The following is an 8539-nucleotide window of genomic DNA, read 5'->3' as shown; positions in this document are numbered from 1 at the left end:
GAGTATGCCCCCCCCTAGGGGATTGGTCGGGTCCACGGCCTGCCGTAGTAGCGGGGAAGGGATGGAAAGCAGCCCATTACACTTTCGGTTTCGGTTATTGCTTATATTGCTCGGTAATGCTGTATGAATTGGGCGGGGACATCCAAAATATTAGTTTTAATAGGAAAATGAAGTTCTTCAAATACTTAGGTTGGTAATTTTGTATTATAAAAAAAACAGTACAGAAATTTCGTGAATTAATAGATGAGGTAAACGGTTACCCCCCCTATAGAATTAACAATTCTTGACCCTCATGTCCAAAGAAAAGTATTGCTGAGATTTCTTATGTGTACTTAGGGATTAACCCCTTCAGGACGCTTGTGTACTGCGTCTTAAATTGAAGACCGCAATTATTTAAAAAATATTTTAATTCTGTGCTCGTGATTCGCTTAAAAGCAATCACGTGCACGGAATTGAGGGGGAGTGGCTGCTACGGATCGCTGGGGACACCCAGCGGTCAGCAGCAGCTGCTCCTCGCGATCCCAGCGTTCATAGCGACGCTGGATCGCACATCATCAATGACGTACCTGGTACGTCCCGGTCTTGAAGGGGTTAAAGGTGTGTAAGAAGACTCACTAACGTATATTTAAATTGCAGTCTCTTCACACCAGCTTGACCGCAATAACAGCCAGTTTATCTGATGTGAAAGGTCAGCTCATAAAGCACATATGCTTACTGCAAATGGTATCTATACTGTCACAAGTTAGGACTAGTCTAACTAGATTTATGTTATGTTTATGTTAATGAGTTTCTGTTGAAATGAGCTTTAGGTAAGGATTAAGACAGGTCTGTTTAATCATTGGAATAAATTCATGTTAAATCTGCGTGATTTAACCCCATGACAACAATTGAAAAAAAAAAAAACAGTTAATGACAATTTATGCGCCTGGCACGTCATGACTACGATCACTTTATTCACCAAAACAATGTTGCTGTAATGCCTCAATGTCGAGATCGGCAGCAGGGGCCCCGTGTGGCCCCTCCTCCAGACGTCAATGTCCGCCATATATTGCATGGCGGCGGATGCCTGGTTTGAAAGAGCTTAGGAGGCAATAAACAATCAACTCCTAAGCTTAAACGGTGAACCGAAAACCCACCCAAGGACGCACTGTGACCACTCCGGAGCGCACCACCAGAGTAAAAATATTTTAAAAAATGGTAATGTAAAAATAATTCCCCGCTGATGTCACCATCAGGAGAACCTTCCAGCTCCAACAAAATGTAAAAAAATATATACTGTATATAAGTTAATAATATATACAAGTATATATATCCAAAATATTTATTCTTCTTTACTGCTATCCTTTCCTATAGTAAAGAAAGAATCTGCTTTGGGCCTACTATTCTTTTTTGATGTCAGAATTGAGCAGACATACAGGTGTAAAATCATTTTAAACACTTTGTTTTAAAACATTTGTTTTAATGTTGGAGCAAAAACAGTTAATACTTTTAATCAATGTAAACTCTGTTTGACCAGTGTATATATATATATATATATATATATATATATACCGTATTGTCCCGAATATAGGCCGCACTTTTTTCCCCCACTTTAAGTCTTTAAAGTGGGGGTGCGGCCTATATTCGGGGTCTAGCGCCCGACACCCGGGACAAGCAGTCCCGGGCGCCGGGCAGGCAGCGGGGTTAGGATACAGATCCCCTGCAGCGGTGCAGGGGACCTGCATCCTACTGTCTGATACGCTCAGCCTCCCGTGCCAGCACTTCACACGGGGGGGGGTGCCGGCACGGGAGGTTGTCTAAGCGTCCGCACGATACCCCCCCCCGACTTACCAGAGAAGACTGCCGGGTGTCTTGCGGGACTGGCGGAAGACATCTACGCAATACGCGTATACAACTTCCGGTGCTGGCACTTCCGCAAGACACCCGGGAGTCTGCTCTGGTAAGTCGAGGGGGGGCCAGAGTGGCAGCGTATCTCGGGGGGGGGCAGAGTGGCAGCGTATCTCGGGGGGGGCAGAGTGGCAGCGTATCTCGGGGGGGGCAGAGTAGCAGCGTATCTCGGGGGGGGCAGAGTGGCAGCGTATCTCGGGGGGGAGGACAGAGTGGCAGCGTATCTCGGGGGAGGGAGGACAGAGTGGCAGCATATCTCGGGGGGGGACAGAGTGGCAGCATATCTCGGGGGGGAGGGGAGGACAGAGTGGCAGCGGATCTCGGGGGGGGAGAGGACAGAGTGGCAGCGTATCTCGGGGGAGGGAGGACAGAGTGGCAGCATATCTCGGGGGGGGAGGACAGAGTGGCAGCATGTTTTTTGGTGCTTTTTTTAAAGAAAAAACTTTTTCTTTAAAAAAGCACCAAACTTTTAGGGTGCGGCCTATATACGGGGGCGGCCTATATCCGAGCCAATACGGTATATATATATATATATATATATATATATATATACAAATATATATATATATGTTTATTTTTATGAGCAAGTCCTAAAGTTACCGCAAACAATTCTTGCATGGAAAGAGTTAAATTACTGTCACGTAAAATGCCCATGGGGTGTCTAGTTTTAAAAAATATATATGATTTGATGGGGATTTAATGTAAATTTAATTGGCCCAGTTCAAAGATGTCCCAAAAATAGGACATGGGCACTCACTGACCAGATGTCCAAATTCCCCAAAAATGTACACCTCTCAAAGGTGGCCTCTTAGATCCCAAATAACCCTACCAACCCAACACATGGGGATTATCACTGTACTCAGGAGATGTTGCTGAACACATATTGGGGTGTTGTGTTATAACATATACCAGGAGTGATAAATTCACACTTAATATAGAATGTGTGTGAAAAAAACACACAAAAAATACTACTGCAAACTTTGATGAAGGCTGGTGGTAAAATGTGAGTATGGAAAGAGTTAAAATACCAGGATTGGAAATACCCTAGGGCATCTAGTTTTCAAAAATGTATGATTTGATAGGGTAAATTGAACTGGACAGGTTCAACAATGTCCCAAATAACACAGGGGGCAGGATGACCACATGTCAAATTTCTAATAAAAAAATGCACACGTCCCAAATGTGGCCTTTTAGTCCCCGAACAACCCGACAAACCATGGGTTTCACTGTACACATATTGGGGTGTTGTTTGTCAGTGGCATACACCAGGAGCTGTAAATTCATACCTAAAGTATGTCATGAACCGGGTCCATACAGGGCACAACATGGAACAAGACAAGGAATACTCAAGATCCGACATGAACAGGACAGGACACCCCTCTGTCGGGGATTCAAGACAGGACACCCCTCTACAGGTTACATCACGGACTGACACACATAAATACAGGAACTAGCCTAGGACTATATGATACCTATTGGAGATTCCGTCACATCTTATGGCCATAGTATGCTTAGCCCACCACTACGCCAAAGTACTCCAATGACGGTGGGTCCTAACGCTAAATCCTGCCTACAGAGGTACTAAATTAACCAAACATCAAATCCAAACACACATCAAAGAGACATACCTGTAGACTGCTGACTGAGACAAATAGAACACACGGGTGGGGGACACCTTTTAAAGGAAACAGAGCTGAAGCAAAGAGCAAGACTAGAATCAAGGAATCAGAGGTTCACGACAGAACATACAGAAATCCAGAAATGGACCACAGAAAGACAGGGAAACAAAAGACATGCAGCTCCGCAGCCTGGGTAGAGCGTGACAAAGTACATGTGTGGGAAGCAGGAACCTGGGCGGGAAAAATAAACATTTTTATGCACAGTGTGCGAGCTCCAACGTGGCCCACCGGGAAATCTGCAGCACCAAGAATATTGCACAATTCATCACCCAGAGTATGACAACCCAAGGGAGACCTTAAAAACATTATAAAATAGACTTTTAACCTGTTTCGTTTTTGGTCCCTGGGGTCAAGCGATAGCAGAGAAGGGTGGGCCTCTTACTCCACTCCATATATTCTTGGCAGCCGTACAAATAGTAATCTAGTTCAGGATTACTACTGGCCACTGGCTTTACTCACCTGCTCTGCTAATTAATAACTCATAATATAACTTAATAACAGGTGCCACTAACCCTAGGCTCACCCTTGCTCTCATAAGGTGCTTATCGAGGCATCATAAGGCAGGGATGGGCATAGGGCGAGTTGATGGGAGGGGCATAATGGCCAAGACTTTCAAGTAGAAAATGTTATTTTTAATGGGGGATGGTCTTCATAAATAAACATAGGAATAAATCTTATTTTTTTATTATTCCTTACATATTCTAAGAAAAAAATAAGAGAAAATAAAATATCAAGTACAGCCTGTAGGTGGTGCAAAGAGACCAAGTAAATATGTAGCATTAGTTTGACAATTTTGTTCTACGCAATATTTTCATGCCGTACCTATGTGTCACTTAAACATATTTAGAGAATGTATTTCTTTATTTTTACCTAGACGTTTTATAAGATTTTTACACTTTACAGCTCTAGTGCATAAGTATTTATCTTTCAATAAATATATTTACACTACATGAAAACTGGGCAACATTTTGCCAATGTACCCTACAACTCTTCCTACAATAATATACTGTATATAGACAACGGTTTCCAAAATATTTTAATAATTTATCTTTATCAATTAACAAAATACAGTGAATAAGTGAATGAAAAGAAGAAAAATCAAATCAATATTTGGTGTGTCCACCCTTCAAAACAGTATCAATTTTGTAGGCTTATAGTTAGGTTTATGATTAAACAATTATACCTAACAGGTAAATAATTTACTATGTAGGTTCAAGCACAATAAATAACCCCTTTGTGACCGGACTAGTTTTCAATTAATGTTTTAACATTTCTGTGTGTTTGTGTTTATCTGTGATTTTCTTCTTTCTCATTTACTCTACTCGCACAAATTATATATCGGGGGTTTTTTTCAGGACAAGAAGATTTTTCATCAAATTTACCATAAAAAATGTACAAAAAACTCCACTTTTTCTGACTTTTAAAAAAATGTACTAATGAAAAAACCTACTTAATAGATTTTAATATTTGTCCTGAGTTTAGAATTACCCAATGTTTTTATGTTTTGTAAGTGAAAAGGCAATAAATACAGGTAGTTATTGCTTCTTTTTTTTTAAACCATCTGGTAATCCTGCGCCTATGTCCTGTTTGGGAAATTTTTGAAGCTGTCTAGTTGATTTACCTCCACCAAACCGTATATTTTTGAAAACTAGACACCCCAGGGACCCAGTCCCTGACAACATTCACAGCTACTTCCATGTGAATGTTTTATCCATTCATATTTTTCATTTTCGTCCTAATATTTGACACACAAAATGTTGATTAGACATAGAGCCCGAGATTCCTCAATGGAAGATATAGATCTGAGGCCTGGCAATAGCAATATAGGTTATCCCTAAAGTTGTTGGGGGTTGGGCTGGCATGACAGAACTGTTACAGCAGCCATCCAATGCCCAGGACTCTGTCCAGTAGTAAACCTATATGTTTTTAATTTGCCCTATTTTCTTGTAAACTAATGGTGAAAGCACAATTGGTGCATTGTTATCTGTGATCCCACAATGTATTTTTCAAAGATAGACATAAATGCATTGTGCTCCCTCAAACCTGTACTATTTTGGTGTTCCAAATTATGAAAATGGCAGGGCTGCACCATCCCCCCAAAATGCTTACTCTTGAGTTATGCCCACATAGTGTGTATTTCACCACCTAAATCTATTGTTTTATTTTGGAAACATCAGGACATCTACATCTTTCAGAAACAATAGGACAATAGGGAATCTGATATATACTACATGACCAAAAGTATATGGACATGGACACCCTCCTAATTATTGAGTTTAGGTGTTTTAGCCACATCAATTGCTGAGAGGTGTATCAAATCAAACACATAGCCATGCCATCTCCATAGACAAACATTAGCAGTAGAGTGGGTTGTACTGAAGAAGGCATTAAACTTTCAGTTCGTGAAACGTCTGCCCTCCTAGATCCACCCTGGTACACTGTAAGTGATTTTATTGTGAAGTGGAAGCATCTAGGAGAAAGAACATGTCAGCCACAAAGTGGTAGACCCCTAACACTGACAGAGAGCATCTTCTAGGTCAGTGATGGGCAACCTTTTTGGCGTGGTGTGTCAAAAATCGGCAAAAAATCGAGCATAACTCGCGTGGTGTGTCACTTCGACAAAAAAACATAATTTTGCGCAATTTATAGTTTAAACTACAAAAATGTATAATTGCAATATATAATTGTATTTAATAAACCAAAAACAAATTATTTAACATACCTGCTTAGTAACTACTTACCTTTCAGGAGTCCTGCGGTGGGGGTGCAAGGCCTCTGTCTCCCAGCTCTGCCACTGTATGGAACAGTATAGAGTGATGGGAGTTATGATGTACTTTAGAGCATAATTATATAATGGAAAATACATTGGAAATGGTACAGCATAACACCCATCACTCTCACACAGTTACCAATCCACACGCATACCAATCCACACGCATACCAATCCACACATATACCAATCCACACACATATACCAATCCACACATATACACCAATCCACACACATATACCAATCCACACGCATACCAATCCACAAACACATACCAATCCACACACATACACACCAATCCACACATATATACCAATCCACACGCATACCAATCCACAAACACATACCAATCCACAAACACATACCAATCCACACATATATACCAATCCACACGTATATACTAATCCACACACATACACCAATCCACACACATACCAATCCACACATATATACCAATCCACACACATACCAATCCACACGTATATACTAATCCACACACATACACCAATCCACACACATACACCAATCCACACACATCCACCAATCCACACATACACCAATCCACACACATACCAATCCACACACATACCAATCCACACACATACCAATCCACACACATACCAATCCACACACATACCAATCCACACACATACCAATCCACACACACATACCAATCCACACACACACATACCAATCCACACACACACATACCAATCCACACACACACATACCAATCCACACACACATACCAATCCACACACATACACCAATCCACATGCATACACCAATCCACATGCATACACCAATCCACACACATACCAATCCACACACACATACCAATCCACACACATACACCAATCCCCACACATACACCAATCCCCACACATACACCAATCCACACACATACACCAATCCACACACACATACCAATCCACTCTCACTGTATGCTTTCTTACCTTTCCTCTTTTCTCCTTACAGCTCCTTTTCCTGATCTTCGCTCCTCTTCTTCTTCAGTTCTTCTTCCGAGGGCACGGGGTTCAGAGGGCACGGACAGCGGTGGGCGCGGCTTCAGTGTTGTGCGCCGGGATCTAACAACAAACCCCGGCGCACAACAGCTGTTGCCGCGCGGATCGCAAGGGAGCGGTATCGGAGGTCTTTAACAGACCTCCGGCTCCCTTGAGTGATTTTAAGCCGGGTTCAAGGGAGATCCTTGAACCGGCTTAAAATCACTCAAGGGAGCCGGTGGTCTGTTAAAGTCCTCCGATACCGCTCCCTTGCGAGCCTGCTCCTCCACCGCCCCGCCCCCCGCTAGTTACGCTAACGCACGTCCCGCCCCCCCCCCCTTTTTGGGGGGGGGGTGACACGCGCAGGATTTCCTGCGATTCATCCTCGGCTCCTGCACGGCCGCCGAGGATGAAAGAATCTGTGCTGGAGGAACGGGTCCTCCAGCGCAGATTCTTTCATCCTCGGCGGCCGTGCAGGAGCCGAGGATGAATCGCAGGAAATCCTGCGCGTGTCACCCCAAATGGCTACGCGTGTCACCACTGACACGCGTGTCATAGGTTCGCCATCACTGTTCTAGGTGCTGAATCACACATATAAATTGTCTGTCCTCTGTAGCATCACTCACTACTGAGTTCCAAACTGCTTCTGGGAGCAACATACGTTAGTATCTTATATTTCTAAAAGCAGGTCCTGTGTTGCTTTTGTTCTACAGAAGTAGTAAAATGTAGCATCCTCGATCTGCATTTTCTCAAACCTATTACTGTAAAATGAGGGGGATTAATTCAGGCTGTGCAGTACACACAGACTAATTGTGCTCTAATATTTACCTGCACTATAAAACCAAAAAGGTTTAATATGCAGTACAAGAACTGAAAAAGTTGGGTCTCAATTAACTGAAAAGCAGCAGCTTAGCTCTTAGATCTAGGACTTCTTTTTTAGCACTTGGTCTAATAATGTATTTTCAGAGAACTCTTTTGCCTAAAACATTTCATACAAAACACCCAATTTGGATTTAATTTTGTCCTTCCCCTTTCACAGTGATTTAAGTTGGCATAAAGTGTTTTTTCCCCAAAATGGTCATGAAGAGAGCCAAACAAGCATTTGAGGATGTAAACATCGTGATGATTATACAGTACATACATGCATCAGCTAACATATCAGGAGAACAGTAAAGAGAATAAACAAATGCTCACAAAAC

Source organism: Spea bombifrons, chromosome 1 (assembly GCF_027358695.1).
Source record: "Spea bombifrons isolate aSpeBom1 chromosome 1, aSpeBom1.2.pri, whole genome shotgun sequence".
NCBI classification, from domain to species: Eukaryota; Metazoa; Chordata; class Amphibia; order Anura; family Pelobatidae; genus Spea; species Spea bombifrons.
This window is presented reverse-complemented; position numbering follows the sequence as displayed.